Source organism: Polypterus senegalus, chromosome 16 (assembly GCF_016835505.1).
Source record: "Polypterus senegalus isolate Bchr_013 chromosome 16, ASM1683550v1, whole genome shotgun sequence".
Classification (NCBI taxonomy): domain Eukaryota; kingdom Metazoa; phylum Chordata; class Cladistia; order Polypteriformes; family Polypteridae; genus Polypterus; species Polypterus senegalus.
The window spans coordinates 25,142,358-25,162,707 of NC_053169.1; the positions used below are offsets into that span (position 1 = coordinate 25,142,358).

The 20,350-nt window shown below is 39.4% G+C and overlaps 1 protein-coding gene across 1 annotated transcript in view; it reads right to left on the bottom strand.

The window, feature by feature from the left end:
- Positions 1–20,350, bottom strand: part of LOC120516704 (deoxynucleoside triphosphate triphosphohydrolase SAMHD1-like) — a 58,781-nt gene that overhangs the window by 20,102 nt on the left and 18,329 nt on the right. Inside the window, exons 6-9 of the transcript XR_005630892.1 lie at positions 17,736–17,803; positions 14,238–14,360; positions 7,865–7,974; positions 293–401 (exon numbers count right to left, since the gene is read on the bottom strand). The gene's annotated coding sequence lies outside the window, so the exon portion shown is untranslated. The remainder of the gene's footprint in view (positions 1–292; positions 402–7,864; positions 7,975–14,237; positions 14,361–17,735; positions 17,804–20,350) is intronic.

Below are 20,350 nucleotides of genomic sequence, written 5' to 3' on the forward strand. Positions count from 1 at the left end.
TAAGTCTGGATTTACAATAATTTATACAATTCTAATCAAAGTGACTAAAAATACCTTGAGAACTGAATACAGTATATTGATGCCCTTAAAAAATGCTGAGATACCAATTATTATTTTGTGTGCTTGATATGAGGGGGTCTCTTGAAAATTTATACAGCTAATTGATAATATGTCTGTGACAATTTAAAAAAGTGATGGGGACATACCTCTAGGTATCCACAATCTAAATTTTTCTAATCATACATTATAAATTATAAATAAATAAATGTGAAAGAAATGTAAAGTTTCTTACCTTCTTTCGACTGCAAATATGCTTCTGGCCATTAAATTCACAAACTCGAGCAAATTCAATATATCGTTGGTAGTCAAAGACTGTCTGCATCCCTAAATGGTGGCAGTCTCTGAAATACATCACAATAATTTTGGTCGATCTGTGATTGGCAGAACTCTTCAATATTCAAAGTGCAATTCATTGGCTACTGGTGAACTTTGGTTAGCTGAACAGAAATACTGACATTTTATTTATTAGCACAAGCAGAAGGAAATGGTAATTTATCTAATGTTTCAAATGCTTTCTCCATTTGCCTGGTATTTTAGAACAATTACAAAGATAAAAAGCAATAAGTTCAAGGTTGTTTTATAGAAACAGCTGAATAGAAGAACCTTAAACCTTATAGAAATCATTCACTTAGTTTAACATGTCCAATTTTCTGATAAAAACCTTGACTGATATCCATCCATATAATGATCCAGTTTATGAACTTGCTGTTTCCAGCACAGAAGCCCAATTTTGGATCCTACAACATCCAAGAGAACATCAAGGACTACTCCTTCTTATGCCTGAATTTGCCTAAAAATATAACATTTTCTAAAACCATTTGAAATTAATTTGAACAGTAAACTAGCTTTTGATGCTTATTGATATCAGATGCATCAGCTGGTCGAGGGCATTTTGTACTGCTTTTGAGTTATTTATTATTTATTGTGTTTCAATTTTTATTGTTAGACTAGCATTCTTATATCATTTCAGAAATCTAAAATGACAGCTACATTACACCATAGGGGATAACCAACTCAGTATATAATGTCAGGGCAGCTGTTTACCACCACTGTAAGATCTGGCCTGTTCAATTGTAAGATTGTCAGCTGTCCTGATCTAGTTTTAGATTTCTGTACTCTTTTCTTTTCCTTCTGTAGGATGAATGAATGAAACATCGTCAGACGGAGCACCTGGAGCCCATCCAGGTCATTATAAAAGGGGCTGCCTCCCTGCAGAAGAGGAGCCAGAGTTGGGAGGAAGGAGACGAAGCTTGTGAGGGGGGAAGTGGAGGTCATTGAGAGAAAGAGAAAAAGACTGAGACTGTTGGCATTGTGGTGTTGTGAAATTAATAAACATGTGCATTTTGGACATTCTGGTGTCTGTCTGTCTGTCTGTGTCCAGAAGCATGCTTTTCACAATGATGCCCAATGTGGGGCCCTCCGCCTGCTATAAGGTGGGGACCCCGCTTTAAAAATAATTTTGTGAAGGCAGCCCACACAGTAGACGAAGACGCACACACATCGCGGCACGCATACCTGGGTCAACAGCTCGACAAGATGCTTGCGGAGGTCCATGCCTAACAGACGGTTAGCTCGATGGGGAAGAAGAAGGGTAAACGCACCCTGAAGGTAGCGCCGCCTGGGCCAAGCATCGTCTTTGAGGACGCATGGGTTGGCGGAGCAGCGGAAGAGGCCACCCGGCTGCAGCACGTTCGGGATGACGGATCTAGGGGGTTAGTCTCGCACATAAGGGCGATATGCCTAGCGGGGCTTGCCCTGCTGTTCCCTGGTTTTGCTTTATAGAAAGGGGAATGCCCGGATCCGCTTCTGTGGCCAAAGTATGCCGACCCATGGAGTGATGGCGAGACAGCAACGGGAGATGAAGAGGAGTCACTACTGACTGCAGAAGGGCTGCGGGGCAGAAACTACCCAAAGACTCTTCCCCGACCAAGTCCTCTTAAAGGGTGGAGCGAGCACTGGAGGACTGGAAGTCCCTCCCAAAGACAGGCACGGGATTGGATGGAGTGTGTTGTGTACCCACTGGTGAGTGGCCGAGGGCGGGACTAACAAACGTCAATCCTGGAATGGACACGGTCCCAACGGAGCATGCGCAGGAGCTCCATGGCTCACATCCGGACAGGAGGAACGAGCGAACTGTAAGTCCACCATTGGCTGATGTTTTGTTATTGCTGGCGGCTGTACAGGAGCTGGAGGAAGCCCTTCGGCCCGTACAGTTGCTCTTGCAGGTCCTGCGCTTAATGAGAGAGGTGACTGACGGGCTGGAGAAGAAAACAGAGACTTCCCTAATGACCATAAAGGAGTGGGGGGGGAAAAGTATGACGTAGGATTCTTCAGCCAGAGCGTTGATACGGTACAGGTGAGTACTACCGGTACCGGAAAGGAAAGAGGGGAGCCAAAACGTGGGACTCAAGTAGCAGGGCGTCATACCATAGATCGGGGGACGAGTATCGAGCATGCAGTGGGAGCTGAGGCATGGGGGAGGTGCCGGCTAGTATGTGTCGGCATGCAGACCGCCCCCCTCCAGGAAGCTGCAGCACTCGTAACCTGATCGAAAGGAGTGCAAGCAGAACAGGGTCCCTCTTTGTTCCATAAAGGGATCCAGGCTGTTATAGCACCCCAAACTAAAGGGAGGCCCTGTAGAAAGACGGAAACGTGAGCCTGAGAGCTCACGTACGTTGAAAGAGCACTCTCCATGGGTGTGGAGAGAAGCCCCAAACCTGGCTGAAAGAGAGGTGGAGCAGAGATATCCCGATTGTTTTAATGTCCCTAGGGATGGGGCATTAAGAGGGCGGCGGTGTTACGAGTGCCACGGCATTGGGCACACGTGTAGACACTGTTCATATGGCAGTACAGAGGATACCTGGAGTGGGTGTCAGTACAGCGTCTCCACACCTTTTGCTTATTTTGCAGAACAGGACCGTGGACTGCACTATGCCGACCCCCTGCCTCAGAATGTACCAGCCCTCGTGGGACAGGCCGCTTTGTCCTACGGACTTCAGCTAGGCAGTGCCATAGACACCCAGGAACGTTGCCCCGCCGGGATGCCGGAAGAGGCAGGGGACTGGAAATGGGACAATACTTTCCCTGGAAAGCAGGAGGGAGGCCTCTCTGTACTGTGAAGCTGAACCCTGTGTGAAGACGGAGTCACTGCCAGGGGGCGCCCGGATGTTGTTGGAACCCTGGATGGCAGCACTTCTGCCATACCAGGAAGTGCTGCTAGAAAAAATCCCAGGGGCACCCGGAGTGCTTCCGGGTGCTCTCCTGATACTTCCGCCACACCAGGAAGTATCATCAGACGGAGCACCTGGAGCCCATCCGGGTCATTATAAAAGGGGCCGCCTCCCTCCAGAAGAGGAGCCGGAGTTGGGAGGAAGGAGACGAAGCTTGCGAGGAGGGGAGTGGAGGTCACTGAGAGAAAGAGAATAAAAAAATTGAGACAGTTGGCATTGTGGTGCTATGAAATTAATAAACGTGTACATTTTGGACATTCTGGTATCTGTCTGTCTGTCTGTGTCCGGAGGCATGCTTTTCACATGTTACATAAAATTAGTGGTATAAAAGTTTTAATATCGAGTGTTTAACAGATATTATCTGATGTTGCAGTGTCCAACTGAGTAACATTAACTGTATACGTATATTAGTAGTTGTTAAAGTGGCATTTTATATATTATTATTATTAGTAGTAGTAGCATTTATGTATTATTATTATTAGTAGTAGAAGTATTTATATAATATTAATAGTAGAAATAGAGATGTTTTACATATTATTAATAGTAATAATTATATAATATTAGTAGTAGTAGTGGTATTTTTTATATTACATTAATTGGTTGTAGTAGAATTAGTATGTATTATTATTAGTGGTAACAGTAGTAGTTGATGTGCTTTATGTTATTATCTTTATTATTATAAGTAATAGTGGTAGTAGTATCAAAATTGTTGCTTTTGTTTTTGTATCACAGGTGTGGTATTTCAGCCCCTGTACAGACAGTCACCAAATGTCCAAAAACACACACGTTTAATAATTCCTTGCAATGTATAGCACCTCACCATGCTCAAATCAGGCAAATACTCTGTCCTTTCTTTCTCTCTTTTTTCTATTGCTGCCCTCACTCCTCCACTCGCAAGCTCCGTCCTCTGCCTCCCGACTCCAGCTCAGCTACTAGAGTGAGGCGGCGCCATTTATAATACCCCGGATGTGCTCCAGGTGCATCATGATGATCTTCTGGCAGCACTTCCTGGTGTGGTGGAAGTGCAGCATGAGCACCTGGAATCTCTCCCGGCAACACTACTGAATGTGGAAGCAGTGTAGCAATCCAAGGCTCTATAATCCCCTGGGCACCCCCTGGTAGTGACCATGGGTCCCAACACGGTTGAGGTTCTAAGCTCTGATATCGTGGTCCCCATGTGAACCAGGGCGGCTGCCCTCTTGGTGCCCACGGGAGGTATTGTCTTTCTCCTGGTCCCTTCCAGGCATCCTGGCTGGGTAGGGTCCCCAGCCATCCACCACACAGGTCACAAATGGTAATGTTGGCTGTATCATGTAACAAAGAATGAAAGAGTTTAATACCCTGGGCCATTATTATTATTATTATTATTAGACACCATTGAAGTCCAAATATGTGGGTTGCCCTCTGGATTGTAGCAACCATCTGAGTTACCAGTTTTCAAAAGCTCAAGACATTTCCTGAGGTCATCAATGGCACAAGAACATACAGTATAAGCAGCTTGGCTGCCATCAGCATCATCTCAGACTTTTAATAGAAGCCATTGTGTGATGACTTCATAGAGGACTTTGCCCTCAGAAAATGTAGACATGAGCTGCTGTGATACGCAATAAAGAGACTGAAAAAAATCCTAAATATTAAATTTCAAGTTTTGATTATTTAAAAAAAAAATTGTATTTGACATTAAAAGTTATAGTTAACTTTGTTATGCAAGTTGCTTTGTTTATTTATTCCTAGCTGCATGTGGTCTTCAGGAGAAAAAACAACCTGAGGACTCCCTAGCAATGAACCCGGAGAGGCGTCAGCAGAAGACATGACCTCACCTTGTGCTTGCTGCCTCACTGGCTTTTGTAAGAAGACACTGGTGATACCATATCTTAGCCATATCACTGGAATATGAGTCCTCTTAATCTTGGTCTTGAGAAAATACGTCCAGATAAACAATGTTTGCAGTGAAAGCCTTTCCCTCTCTTGCTGAGGTGTTTCACTTGCACATTTCTGAGCTGTGGCGTTTGCTTTTTTAGTGTTGTGTATTTTCATCTGTGTCATTAATACGATGTCATTGTTGCACGGCAGTGTTTGCTGCATACAAGTATTTTGTAGTGAGAAGTGAAGTGCATGCAAGTGCCATCTAGTGGCTGTGGTTGAGCGTGAGGAGAACGGACTGCTCAATACATGCACACACACATACACACAGGTCTTTCATTTACAGTGGGATGCAAAAGTTTGGGCAACCTTGTTAATAGTCATTATTTTCCTGCATAAATCGTTGGTTGTCACGATAAAAAATGTCAGTTAAATATACCATATAGGAGACACACACAGTGATATTTCAGAAGTGAAATGAAGTTTATTTGATTTACAGAAAGTGTGCAATAATTGTTCAAACAAAATCAGGCAGGTGCATAAATTTGGGCACCGTTGTCATTTTATTGATTCCAAAACTTTTAGAACTAATTATTGGAACTCAAATTGGCTTGGTAAGCTCAGTGACCCCTGACCTACATACACAGGTGAATCCTATAATGAGAAAGAGTATTTAAGGGGGTCAATTGTAAATTTCCCTCCTCCTTAAGAGTAGCAACATGGGGGTCACAAAACAACTCTCAAATGACCTGAAGACAAAGATTGTTCACCATCATGGATTAGGGGACGGATACAGAAAGCTGTCCCAGAGATTAAGCTGTCTGTTTCCACAGTTAGGAACATATTGAGGAAATGGAAGACCACAGGCTCAGTTCAAGTTAAGGCTCGAGTGGCAGACCAAGAAAGATTTCGGATAGACAGAAGCGACGAATGGTGAGAACAGTCAGAGTCAACCCACAGACCAGCACCAAAGACCTACAACATCATCTTGCAGCAGATGGAGTCACTGTGCATCACTCAACCATTCGGCGCACTTCACACAAGGAGATGCTGTATGCGAGAGTGATGCAGAGGAAGCACAAACAGAGCCGCTTGAGGTCTGCTCAAGCACATTTGGACAAGCCAGCTTCATTTTGGAATAAGGTGCTGTGGACTGATGAAACTAAAATTGAGTTATTTGGGCACAACAAGGGGCGTTATGCATGGAGGAAAAAGAACACAGCATTCCAAGAAAAACACCTGCTACCTACAGTAAAATATGGTGGTGGTTCCATCATGCTGTGGGGCTGTGTGGCCAGTGCAGGGACTGGGAATCTTGTCAAAGTTGAGGGACACATGGATTCCACTCAGTATCAGCAGATTCTGGAGACCAATGTCCAGGAATCAGTGACAAAGCTGAAGCTGCGCCGGGGCTGGATCTTTCAACAAGACAACGACCGAAACACTGCTCAAAATCCACTAAGGCATTCATGCAGAGGAACAAGTACAACGTTCTGGAATGGCCATCTCAGTCCCCAGACCTGAATATAATTGAAAATCTGTGGTGTGAGTTAAAGAGAGCTGTCCATGCTCGGAAGCCATCAAACCTGAATGAACTAGAGATGTTTTGTAAAGAGGAATGGTCCAAAATACCTTCAACCACAATCCAGACTCTCATTGGAACCTACAGGAAGCGTTTAGAGGCTGTAATTTCTGCAAAAGGCAGTTCTACTAAATATTGATTTCATTTCTTTTTTGTGGTGCCCAAATTTATGCACCTGCCTGATTTTGTTTGAACAATTATTGCACACTTTCTGTAAATCCAATAAACTTCATTTCACTTCTCAAATATCACTGTGTGTGTCTCCTATATGATATATTTAACTGACATTTTTTATCGTGACAACCAACGATTTATACAGGAAAATAATGACTATTAACAAGGTTGCCCAAACTTTTGCATCCCACTGTATATATGTCTAATGTATTTATATATTTATTGTTTAGATAAAAGCTGTTATAACAAATATAAATGTAGTGAATTCAGGAAGGGGCGAGGTGAAGAGACTGAGGAGTGTAGAGGGCCAAGAAAAAGTTTCTGCTTAGGGCTACAGTTTGTCTAGGGGTGGCACTGTATATAAGTATACACACAATATATGTCAAACATTAAACAGTTAAGAAAAATATTAGTAATTTAAATAAGATCCAATAATGACAAAGGATATACTGAATATATGAACCAGGGATAAAATAAAAGAAAATAGTTTAACAGAAAGACTGTAAAGTGGAAATTTTATTCTGTATTTATTCTAAGGCTTTGTGTAGTTTTGATGCTTTCTAAGACTTAATCAATTCTAGCGATTTGCAATACATAGCACCTTCTGTGATAAAATTATAAAAAAAGTGTTTACAGTCTAAACTTTAACATTTGCGAATAAAATATTAACCAAATAATAATAAAAAGTTAATAGGAAATAATGTAGAGCTGTCCATGTCTACACTTTCATAAAAGAAAACAACATATCTTATTACTAAGAAACTTCAGTAACCAGAGACCTGTGGATGTGGCCTCACAGTGGATGTCTGCAGTCAGACCCTTTTGCTGATCCCCAGTCTGATTTCATTTATAATGTGCTAAGCTTACAAAGCCCAGTCTTATAGCATTTCTATCCATTTCCTATTCTGCATGCCCAGTAAGGGAGACTGAAGTCATACCATACTTTCTTTCTCACCTTGCAAAATAGTCAAATTTGTCAACATCAATTCCAGTTTTTTTGTTGGAAACAATTTCATATAGGAATGGCTTCTCTTTTTCACCCATTTCTTCGTCTGTGAGACGTTCCTAAAAAAAGAGATTCCTGTTTAATCAGCAGAACAATAAGAGGCTGGAGCAAGTGGACTCTGAGTTGCACTTACCGCTGCACATTTGAAAACAATAATTTAGCTGATTATTCAAGTTACTATTAATTTATGGAAAATGTGAACTGAAATGTTTCATTTTGCAACATGTTGTAGGATGTACATTTGCTCAGAGGTTAATGCGCTTGCTGCTTCCTGAGCAGCTCTTCCTTTCTCTACCCTAGCGTCCCGCTTCTTCTCTTCTTCCATCAGCATCTTTTCGCATTAAAACTGATTAAGTCAGTGTTTGTGTTGCAATTACTTAGTACGTTTTCCTTAATTTTTTACATAAGCTGGCACTTAAGTCTTCAATCTGCCTCAAGAATGACTTAAGATATGAAGAGGGAGGGGAAGTGACAGCGAAGGTGGTAGGGAATGAGAGCGGTGCCCTCCTGGCCTCTGCCGAGAGTTGATTCTATAATAGAATAAAATAAAAAAAAATTTAAGAGGAATAACCTTGGGGGTCAATCATCACCCTGAAAGTGGATAGCAGACGTCACGTAGTATATGTGTACTAAATTTCTGGTCAATAGGTCAAATGGTTTGTGAGCTACAAGTGTATTAGCGTGTAGCGTATTATGTATAAAGATTCTAACATGGTCTTAAGAAATAAAATAAATCAGCAAAACATTTTCTAAACTTATTGTTTCCATTTTTACTACAATTCCATTGGAAAATAAGTGGAGGTGAGGATGTTGTGGGGTGATCTGGACCCTGTCCCAGCAACATCAGGTATAAGGCAAGAAAAGAGCCTGAAACAGTTGTCCACCTGTGATCTGGGAAGTAATGCTGGGTATCAGGAAGGGGAGATGAAGCTGTCTCACTATCAGAGGTTAGAAGCACACAGTGGTACAGCGCATTGCCACACTCACCACATCACAAACCAATTCAGGATCCCAGATTAGGACCCAAGCGCAGCCATGCAGCGGGTGACACCTCAGCACCACACTAGTTCAGATGGAATAGAACAGTGTGAGTTTTTTTTCATGGTGGCTGGAGTGCCAATCCTGCTACCATCTCACAAGTTTTCCCCTGCAGGTTGGAGGGCCTACATGAAGGGCTGGATGCAGATTAACATCATACCCAGGACGGAGGCTGGATGAATTCTGAAATGAGAGTTTTGGAGAGGACAAGCACTCAGCTGATGGTTTAAACAGGGGCCAATGCTGGTGAGAGATGGAGGTGAGGAAGGGACTGAATGATTTGTTTTGGTACTGTAAGGTGGGAAAGCCACCGCCACATAAACTGGGAGCAATTCCTGTAATAGTTAGGCCCATATGTCAAGTTTCCACTGTACTTCCTTTTAATTTGTACTTTAATTATCACATGTGTTTACCTACCTGTGTTTACTCTGAGTTGTATAAATGCACCATTTCTGTATATTGTGGCCTTTTTTGTGTTATTATAGCTGTGAGGGAGATGGGAAAGCACCTCTGCTAGTCACACATTGCAAACAAAATGTATTTTATTTGGCAAAGTGGAAACCAATTCAAGATGCTTTACAATCTCATCTGAAGCTCTACAACAGCTTCGGTCACACAATCTGCTTCATAATCACATTAGAGAGACATCACCAAATGTGACAGTGCTCACTGTCACAAGACATTAACAGCCTAATATCACATCTTTTCAAACACCAAGAGAATCCGTCACCAGTATACAAAGGTAATAAAACATGAGAGAGGTATTTACTTGAGGTCACATGCCTGGAGTTTTGATGTTAGGCTGAATCCAGATCAAATGCTGTCCTGTACATCCATACTCGTAACCCCAGATCTTTGACCACTGGCCTCTGAGAGTGAAACCAAAGACTGGTTTGGCAGCTTTTTTGCACATCTGGACAGTGACATGCAGTGAGGTTCACGGCTGGTGAGGCACTGACTCCTTCAGATTTACAAATCCATGAACTCAAAAGAGTAGCTTATTCACTATTCAGCTGGCAGCATACACATTGACTCCTGGTTATGTTTCATATCTTATCAGCATTCTTTATACACACATAGGTAAGGCGCATATTTGGCTAAGAAATAACATTTATAGCGGCGAGAGACAGTGGAGAGAGCGCATTTGCTCTGCAACCTCCATGTGTTCTAAATTTGCAGTTGCAATTCCACAATTCACATTCATTCAATACAAATGAGAGTATAGATAGGTGTATAAAAAACAGAATTCAATTTTGACCTTAATTGAAATATTTAGTTGTTTTTAAAAGTTTTTAATTCTGATGCTTTAATTCATTTTCAATTCATTCAATTCATTCATTTCAATACAGACTGTACAACTAAAGGATAATAAGAAAAACAAAAGAATATTTTATTTAAGGCCAAAATTAAGTTTTTAAATGTTGCATTGTTTTTTTCTTAGTCTGATCCCATTTTTTATAAAATTGAAAACTGTTTATGGTCTTACCTTTTTTTTGTAAATGGAGTCCATGTGCCTATCTTTCTCCACAATAATCTCCATCAATTTCTTGTAAAGGTCCAGCTTATTTTCCTTTAGTTTTAAAATTCTTAATCTTCCATTTTGGCAGTCAGTCAGAACAAAATATAAAAATACACTGCCCGCTGCAGTGCAATTGACTTTCTGATATCGCTAACTTATTGGCGCCCAGAGCGTCTGCTCAGAAGAACAGCAGCAATGAGCACCTGTTGGGCTCACATGCGCCCTCTTCAGTCTGCCTCACCTTGTGCCTTTTCACTGCGGTTTTATGTCTGATCAGCAAGACTAGATATATCACACACCTTCATTAAAGATATTAGCCAGACTGTGGAAAGTCAGAGTGTATAATAAACGTGTCTGCAATAATTATTTTGGCGACATACAGGGAGACAGCAACATACACACACCAATTGCATGCATCAACCCCGAGTGTGAGGGAGAGTGCGGTCTAAAGTGAGGTGAGGTGAGGCTCGTTGCTACCGCATCTCACGTTTCTCTCCTGTATTTGAACTGGAAATCCACCAATTCAGCGATTTTGACTATAAAAATGATTAAAGATTTTGGAATCAGACAGAAAACAAATTTATAGTATAGACCAGCGGACACACTTATTTTATGTTATCATTATGAGTTTTTTTTTACTTTTCATGACACCTGCCTCCCCTGACTGCATGTCCCTGCATCTGGAATATTTTATCAACAGACATACTTTAGCGTTGTACTGTTGCATATGTGAAGACTTTAAAAACACACCGTTTTAATTTGGCCTTTTCTTAATTTATTTATAAAACATCAACTTTATAAGGCTAACAATAAACCTTGATCATTGCATATTTTAAGTATTTATTCACCGTGGCTAATCATCCTTATTAATTTTGCCAGTTTTCAATTGCTACCTTTTATCTTTACTTTTCTCGGTATCATGTGGTAATGCCCTGTGCCACTGCCACCTGGCTAAATAACTCTGCTGCTACCTTCAGTGTTAGAAAGGATGAAGGCTGCCACAGCTTAGATGACACCTACTGCATTAAAAGCTCAAGGGTGCTGCATCTTATGTTGCTAGTAAAGAATAACTGTCATATTTAGTAGTGTACAATGTTCACGGGAGCTGAGTGGTCTTTTGGACGTGGAAACTCTGGTTTATTTTATCCAGCGTCCATTCCAAATCGAGTTTTGTTTTCCTCTCCTTCCAGGCCATTTGACCGTAGTATGTTATCAGATCAAGCACTCACTTTTGCCACTATAATCATCTGTGATGTTTTACTTTCTATTGTAATTTTTCTGTTGGTATTTGTTAATCACTGTGCTACACCACTGTATGAAAATGTGCTGTATACAGTAAATAAATGATGGTGCTGTTATTTACTGGGCCAGCAACTCCTAATAAACAAAGTCACTACAGTGCAAGGCTGTCTGCTGATGAGTGACTGGGTATCAGCGATTGTTCTGAATGCCCGATGCTCCAGTCTGAAACTTGTTCTCTCTCCACAAGGAACAAAAACAGCTTGACACCATTTTTGCCAAGTGAATGTTTAATTGTCTTCATTGTAGCATCTACAAAGGCATTTGGACCTGAAGTGCTTTCTAGTATTTGCTCACAGGAGGCATACAATAACAAAAAAGCAATCAAATAAGCAGACTGAATAATGTAAGAATAATCCATTATGACATACTGTATTTTAGTTCAGATAAAAATGTACAATTTAAAATTGTAGTTGCATTAATAATCAATAAATGCAAACTTCTGATTAGGTTGTGTTTACAACTACTGCCGCAAATATGGGAAACATTGTTAATATCGTATATGAATACTGATTTATTTAACATGAACGGAGAATAGAAAGGGCCTGTTTTAGAGGGTGATTGCAAAACATTCTTAAAGCCAATAAAAATGGGTCAAATATTGCAGCACTGCTACATTAAATAAGTCTACAATGATACTTGATCTGAGAAGCAGAAATTCCTTGTAGTTGTAATATGTGGCTCATCAATGCACATTGATCCAGCAAATTTGTGCTTTATAATTCAAAGTCACGGACACTAGAGGGCACCTGACCCATTTGTAAGCCTTATTGTTGACCCATTTATCAGCCTTTTGTTGCAAGTAGTCCATGCTGTGAGCGACGAGATAATTTAGGGTCAGAGATCAGGAGGACATGGACAGACATGGGCTGGGTTAGAATTTCAGACCAACCTGTGTAATGTTATCCTTGTTTGTATGGTTAGCTGAGTGCCTCTTTAGTTGTACTGTGTGTTAGAAGATAAGCAGTTAAACCATGACATTCTACTTGAATGATATGTATTCATTGACTGGTTTAGATTTACTTGATAATGAAATACACTTCCAAAGAGAGCATTCTGGTTTTTCTGATTCAAAATAAAAATGTGCAATTTTATACTTTTTCTAGTTTTTAGCAAACCAGTTAGCTCAATCAAACAATCACAATGCAAACACAAATGTAGAGAAGTGTTTCTTAAATTGTGGATTGTGATTCAGTTTACGTTGTTTAGATGTTTATGTGATGGGTTGCTGTAGGAATAGCTGAGTTCATCCAAGCACTAATTCTGCAGCAAGTGATATTCCACCCATTACTTAGTATACTGTAGCAACTCAACCTGTGAGAAAACAGGCAGGCGAAAAACGTCTGTGAGCAGTGAAGGAGCTAAAAAGGAGACTCGATGAACAGGTTTGACACAACAAAGGAAAGAAGACGGCCAGTGAGGGAGTGAAGGCTTGTGAAGACAGTCATTACCTTTGAAGAGCAAGAGCAAAGTGTTCAAAGGCTAACAACAGAAGCTGATCAGTGTCCTTTCTTAAAAAAAGACAAAAATGGCCATTTTAAGGACTATTAAACACCTGCTTGTGGATGTTTCTCAGTCCTTCATTTGCCATACCTTGGATTGTTACGGTACTGTTTTAATAGTATGAGACATAGCCTATAAACAATGCCATTGACACATCACTGAGAGTTTTTATTTCTATGTTATGAAAATATAAAGAATATTCCCCACATCAACCCCATTTCTCTTACAATCTGTGAAACAATCAAACTGAGATAACTAAGAAGCAAAGACACATTTGGGGAGAGGGGATGGAATGCCACAGACAAGCTTGTGAGGTGAAGAGACTGTGGTGCTCGATTGAAAACTCAAAATCAAACTAACAGGTATAGTATGAGAATGTGGTGATTTTTGGGGTTGCTAAATGCAGTTTCAGTGGCATTTGACAACTAGTCAGAGTCCCATCACAGTTTCACTGTTATGGTATACATTGAATCTAAATCTGCATTTTAATTTTCAGTCTCATGACAGTTTAAAGGTCGGGTTTGTTGGACCACTGAGAACTCTAAGAACAGCAGAGTTTTTATTTCTTATCTATTGCCAAGAGTCACTTGACTATATTAAGTGACCATTCATACTACAGTATCCTTTTAAAAATCATGTTTCTATCAGCTTTATTAAAGCTTACACTAAACATTTGCACTAGCAGTGATATACCTCAGGAATCTACTCTACTTTAAATGGTAATTAATGTTTGATTACCAATATGTTTGCTTTACATATTCCTTTTCGAAATATTTACTGTTTTTTTTTAAATTAAATGGCAATTTTTATTTGTACATGCATGGCTCCACTGTTATTATTCTAATAATTCTCTTCTTAGGTCTCAATATGGTGTTGATTTTCTAATTTAGGTGAACAGATGAAACATTTTTAAGAATATTCTTAGGCTTTTGATTTCACATTACATAAAGAATGTTATCTTACCACATTAATCATGTCCTTGATGAAGTCTAGATGTTCATCTTCCAGTCCATATTCCTCAAAGCAGTCCTTCAAGTTATTGTCTTTGTACATGTGGTCAAACATATCACATGAACCTTTTTCATGCTGTACAAACGGAGAGAATGAATTACTGAGTGCATAATGGGGCTCTTATCACCAAGAGATATCAGGCATGTCAAGGCTCATAATAGATGACATATAGTTGACATGTTTGGTGTTTTTTTAAAGTAAATTGACACTTAATGATCTGAATTTGAACTCAGAAGATTAGCAGCCATCTGTCACAGTTAACACATGGCTCACCTTTTCATACTATGATCTCCTGACTTTTATGGGAGGAAGAAATATAATTTAAAATGATTTCTGTCCAGGTCTAACTGCAGCATTCATCTAACAACGTCACTCTCGACATGCACATTGATGTCAATCACTACAAGCCTGATGATATCACTCATGACATACCCATTGTCTTCATTTTCAGTATGAATTAATGGCAGTCACTGTATTGAGTAAAAAAGAAAGATCGACAGCACTATTAACTTTCAGGTAAAGAAAGTGTTAGAAAAAAGACACAACAATGACTTTATTGTAATTGGCTTATCTTCCCGGTTTGGACAACATTGGGTTTATTCAACATTAATGTTTGTGATGTGCCATCTGTTGGAATGTATTTTGGAATACATGTAGTAAATAAAGTGCATTGCATTGTTCATTCCAATAGATAACTTATAGCAAACATTATCACTGCTACTGAGATTACTATAACAAAATACTGCATTATTGAGGCAACAGAAAAACTGACCCTATAACTTAATAGAGGACATTTTTGAAAATATAGGGATTAAAAAAGAATGATAGAGGGAGTAGTAACCTCAATCAAGTACATCAAGCATTCTGTCAGTCTGTGCTTATTAAAGCAGAAAAATGAGAGCAGGAATAAATTGGGTAAGCAAATAATAAGATCTATTAACAGGTAAAAAGAGAATACAGACTCCCAGACCCCAAGTTTCAGACTTCTTCCCTCTGTGTGACAATCAATGGCCTCCAATGAGATTAGTACTTCTTCTATCAGTCTCTTATATTTTATTTTAGGTGTTTTTGCATATAATGCAAGAAGCACCTATTATGACCGCCATATCTGTCTGTCTGTCAAAATGAAATAGCTCAGCCCTCTGGGGACAAATTTTGTTGAAATTTGGCACATTTATTCTTCAAGAAGATTTGTCACAACAGTTCAATGTTCAATGAAATATGCTGAACAAATTGTGCTCTACAGAGTTTTGAATTTTCAAAATCCCCCATTGGCAAATCTGCAAATGTGTCTATCTTAAAACTGAGAAATGTTCTGTGCGATTTGTGATTTACATTCATGTTTCGATTTTACCTTGGGAGCTGTTAAACCAACTTGTATATTTTATATATTTTCCATTTTTTCAACTATGAAAGCTGCTTGGATATCAAATTCAACACAAGGAAAAGGGGGCACACATGCAAGCAGCTCATACAGTAGCACACTTATCCTGCTGCTTTACTTACAAAAAAGTCACTTATCTAGAAATGAATGGAAGAGTAAAGCAATTCTGTATGCACATAAAAGACTGACTTGACTGAACTAATGTTATTATCTCCAGATTATTTTTGTAAAGAACCGATGTTATTAAGCAGCAGCTAAATCTTGTTTGAACAAATTAATTACACGGAAAAGAAGCAGCTAACCAACATGATATAAATTAGAAATTCAACGGTAGTTGAAATGAGGGATGAAGATCAGACATGCAACAAGAAATGTGCTGTGGTGTGCATGAAGAGCAAGGACAGAGCTGGATTAGAGCTTGTCTGTGCCAAAAGAGTCACTTAGTGGTGGGTCATACAACAGACTCAGCTGGGGTCGTGGTTGATGAGTACCCTAAAATCTGCTTTTGCTTCTGTGTAACAGACTTGAATTAACATCTTTAAGAGAATTGTCACCTTTACGATCCCCATTATACAATAACTCAGTTCCTTTCCAAGTCAGTCATTTTCTAACCCGCTTATACAATTTTAATGAACTACTGGTTTTAACTAATATTAATAGCTAGTTGAGGAACTTATTTCAGTTGCTTTTCTCCTTTCATATGGTGATACTAAGAGTGATTTTAGTCACAGACCTCCACAACTAACACACATTAATCAATGGCATTTTTATATCATTCAAATTGGAATCTGCTGTTTATGAAAACTGTTAAGCCACCACAAGCCTATTTAAGCTACATTTTAAACTCTATTGTAATATGCTATTAACACTTGGAGTTACACTCTGTTATCATTGTTAGTTTTGAATATGGCTCATTGTAACAAAATTACTTAATAAACAAAACTGTGATAAATGATTAACTGAAAAAATGTGAAATGTTCAAACTTTAAATCAGTTAACTTAGACCCTGAACACACCTGATTGTTGGGCTATGTAAATATTTTCTAATTTGTTTGTATTTAAATTTACCTTCATTAGATTACCGCGCCAGTTTTGTATGTGCCATCTGTTGGAATGAGATATGCACTACATTTTATTAGTACACACTAATGGGCATTTTGAGAATGACGGCCTTGAGTGAATGTGTCATGAGTGACGCTTGTATGTGTGACATAAGTGGGTGTTGTAGACTGCAGTTACACTCTTTTGAATTAATTTGAATTGGATGTTGCTTATGAACTTAAGTTTACGTGCTATGCCTGTAGTCCATGATAAGGGCCGGCTAGATATTATATAAAGACACACAAAAGGAAAAAAGTGTCATGACAACTTGAGACATTTGTGGCTTTCAGTTTTAAAAAAGTATGGTGATTGGGAAAATGGTAAAACCACAGTTAGACAGTTTTAACATTTAGATTAGATTGAAAGATATTTTTTGTCCCTCATTTAAAAATAAGCAAGGTGTTATTTTACAAGAATGCTCATCTGGTTCAGTGATTTGAGGAGCTGCTGCTTCCAGCTGGGAGACACTCAAGGATGGCACCAGTCCACTGAAGAGCACTCATACTTATTCATACTCGGGCAAAGTTGCCTATTAACCTAATAGACTCCCACCAGGTCAGATACAAAAAATGATGTCAAAGGAGAACATGCAGGAGCCCCCCAGACAGTGCTCAGGCCTGGATTCAAGCCCACTGTCCTGCAGCTGTGATGCAGTGCTGTTTGCCATTGAGCCGCAGCTCATTTTGTTTTAGCTCTCATAAGCTCCTTCACAAAGTAAAACTTGAAAGGAAACATCTTGGGCAAAAGCTAGCCCGGCTTTCCAAGGCAGTGTGTTATAATCTAGTAATCTTTTAGAGAAAAGGGCCTGATTATTCATAGAAGATAACTAAACGTCAGCATCTTGATGTAAGCTTTATCTCTGTTTTTAAAACATTAAAAATATTAAAGACTTGGCTTATGACTGTTTACAAATGCCTACAATGTTGCATTACTAAAACAACTGAAAAACATTTAAAATACTGAACCTTCCAGGGTATCTCCTTGTATTCTTTAAGGAAAACTCCATCAAAAACGTGGGAAAATGGTCCATGTCCTTTAAAAAAAAAACCAAAAAAAAAAAAAAAACAGAGAATTACTTTCAGACAGCATATCAGAAAAATCCACGTAATTAATTATTATTTTTTTAAACTGTTTTATTTCAACACAGGGTCAGGAGAGCCTATTCTGTCAGCTCTGACAGGTATCCGTCCACTACTGGGTGCACTCACTTGCTCATAAACACTCCTTGTATGCTCGTATTTCGAAGTCACAGACATTGACACAACACTGAATTCCCAAACCCACTGAATCCAATTCAGAGTTACTGGGAGAGCCGGACTATAGAGTATGTCAGCAGAAATGGGCAGAGAGAAGGACTCATCCTGGGACAGGTTGCCATCCCATTGCAGTCCCTACACAGGGACACACTCACATACTGTACATAAAGCCAAATAATCTAACACACTTGTTCTTGGAATTTAAGGAACCTGGAAGAAAGCCTACAAAAACACCTGTGGAGAACATGTAAACTACACACAGACAGTGCCACTGTGCCATTCTTTTACCTGTCAATACAATCCCCAGACATTACCCGTGCCAATAATTGAACTCTGAAGCATTATGACAGCAGCACTCTTTGATTTCATGCACTGTAATCTTAATAGATGTAGTCTGTAATCTTGGGTGGGACACCATTTCATGAATGAGCAGACAGATTTGCACAATAACTAGGCTTGCCATTTCACTTAATGTGCGCAACTTTAGTGTGAGGAAATAAAATCAGAAAATGGAGAACATAAAAGTGCCACACAGTTAGAATCTGAGGCAGGATGTGAATTCAGAGTCCTGAAGCTGTAACCAAATCAGCCTTCATAAACAACAACTGGTTAAGTGTTTATTAGTGAAGGATAACAGAATCTGAAAGAAAGAAAACTAATTTTGTAATGAATGTGTCCTCCTTTTTAGAGTCTAAATGAAGGGTTAATACTGTTTATTTTTTCTGTTGCTCAAGCTTTCAAAACCATGAATGCTTCTATTCATGAAAAATGAGATATAGTAAACCATTATAATACATTTTATATCATTTGTCAAGTAGAGGATTTTATTTATTGTAAAGGAGGGCCCAACAGGGACCACACCAGTAATGAAAAACACAGGAGGTAAATGCAATGGCAATAATAAAATGGCAGTGACACAAAACTTCCACCAAGGGGAACGCAGTGTGCCAATGTAATACTAAGAGCCCAGGAGATGACTACTCCTAGGGCGCCAGCTTGAGCAGTGGCATGTAGCATAGACAATGCTTTGGACCTTGTGAAACAGGTGGACTGGTGACCTGGGCATATTAAGTTTCTGTTTAGCAGCAGTGATTAAAAGGAAAGTCATTTGACAAGGACAAGGAACTTAACCTCAAAGCAGGAGTTTCACATCCAGGTCAGGGCCTAATCTAATTCTCCTTTGTTTTTCCCTTTTCATTGCCCTAGCTATTGCAACCTCATTTTTTTTTTTTTTTTTGATGATCCAGAATTTGAATGTGAAATGAAACACATCGTCATATTTTATATCGGTGGTGCAATGAGGCCACATGACATACTGTCATTGGTCCACAGGGTTAGAATCTGGCACAGCTGCCACAAGCAGTATGGTGAAAATAACGGACAAAATAAAAGGAACAAATCATAACAACAAAATGACAACAGTAAAAAATGCAAAGATAAAATTCTGTAAATGGGGTGGCTGGACTACACTTGGGCTCCCCTTTGATTTTTGTTTTATTTTCTTTGCTACTTTTTTTAATCTGTTTGGATTTACTTTCCTCAATTTAATTATTGTTCTTGTAATTTATATTTAACTGTTTAAATATTATATAGTTTAATTAGTTGCTTTTTTAGCTAATTATTTTCAAATAGTTTTTCCCATGTCTGTAATTATTTCATTTTGTTTAAAAGTTCTCCACTCGTGGAGCCCACAATCCTGTACGTGCGCTACCACTGGGGCATCCATCTCTGAGCAGGCCTTGAGCCGTAGTCTGACCCCTAAATGTTGTTGGCTCTCAGACTTTGCAGTTAGCTTTTTGGCAGTAATTTCTTAAGAATTAAGGTTTTAATTTTTTTGATGCATTAGGGTATTTTAAGCTTGTTAGTTTAATTTGTTCTCTTAATTTTGGAGTTTTTGGAATGTATTTTTTTAGCTACTGTATCCAGCAGGGGGCGCTAACTCCTTAGGAATTTTGTTGTTTTCAAAGGTTCTCAAGTTCATTCTTCTGGAATACCTATGGCTGCAGACTTTTATTCCAGCAAATCAATGGGTTGGGCTTGTGCCTAATTGTAGCCAAAGATTTAAAATGTGTCACTGTGATCTGTGAGGTTTAGTCCATACAAATATCCCATACAAATTGTTTTATTTAAAAAGGGGAAATTAAGGCCATGCATGTTCATATTTTGGAACCAAACACCATGAGAAAAGTATAAAAACCCTGACATTGACCTGAAAAACTGAAGCTCATCTATGGATGGATGAAGACGCCACTCCTGCCCGTACCTAGGAAACAGATCTCCAGCACTCCCTCGAAGTGGCCAGAGCCGAATGCAGCAACCCAGCC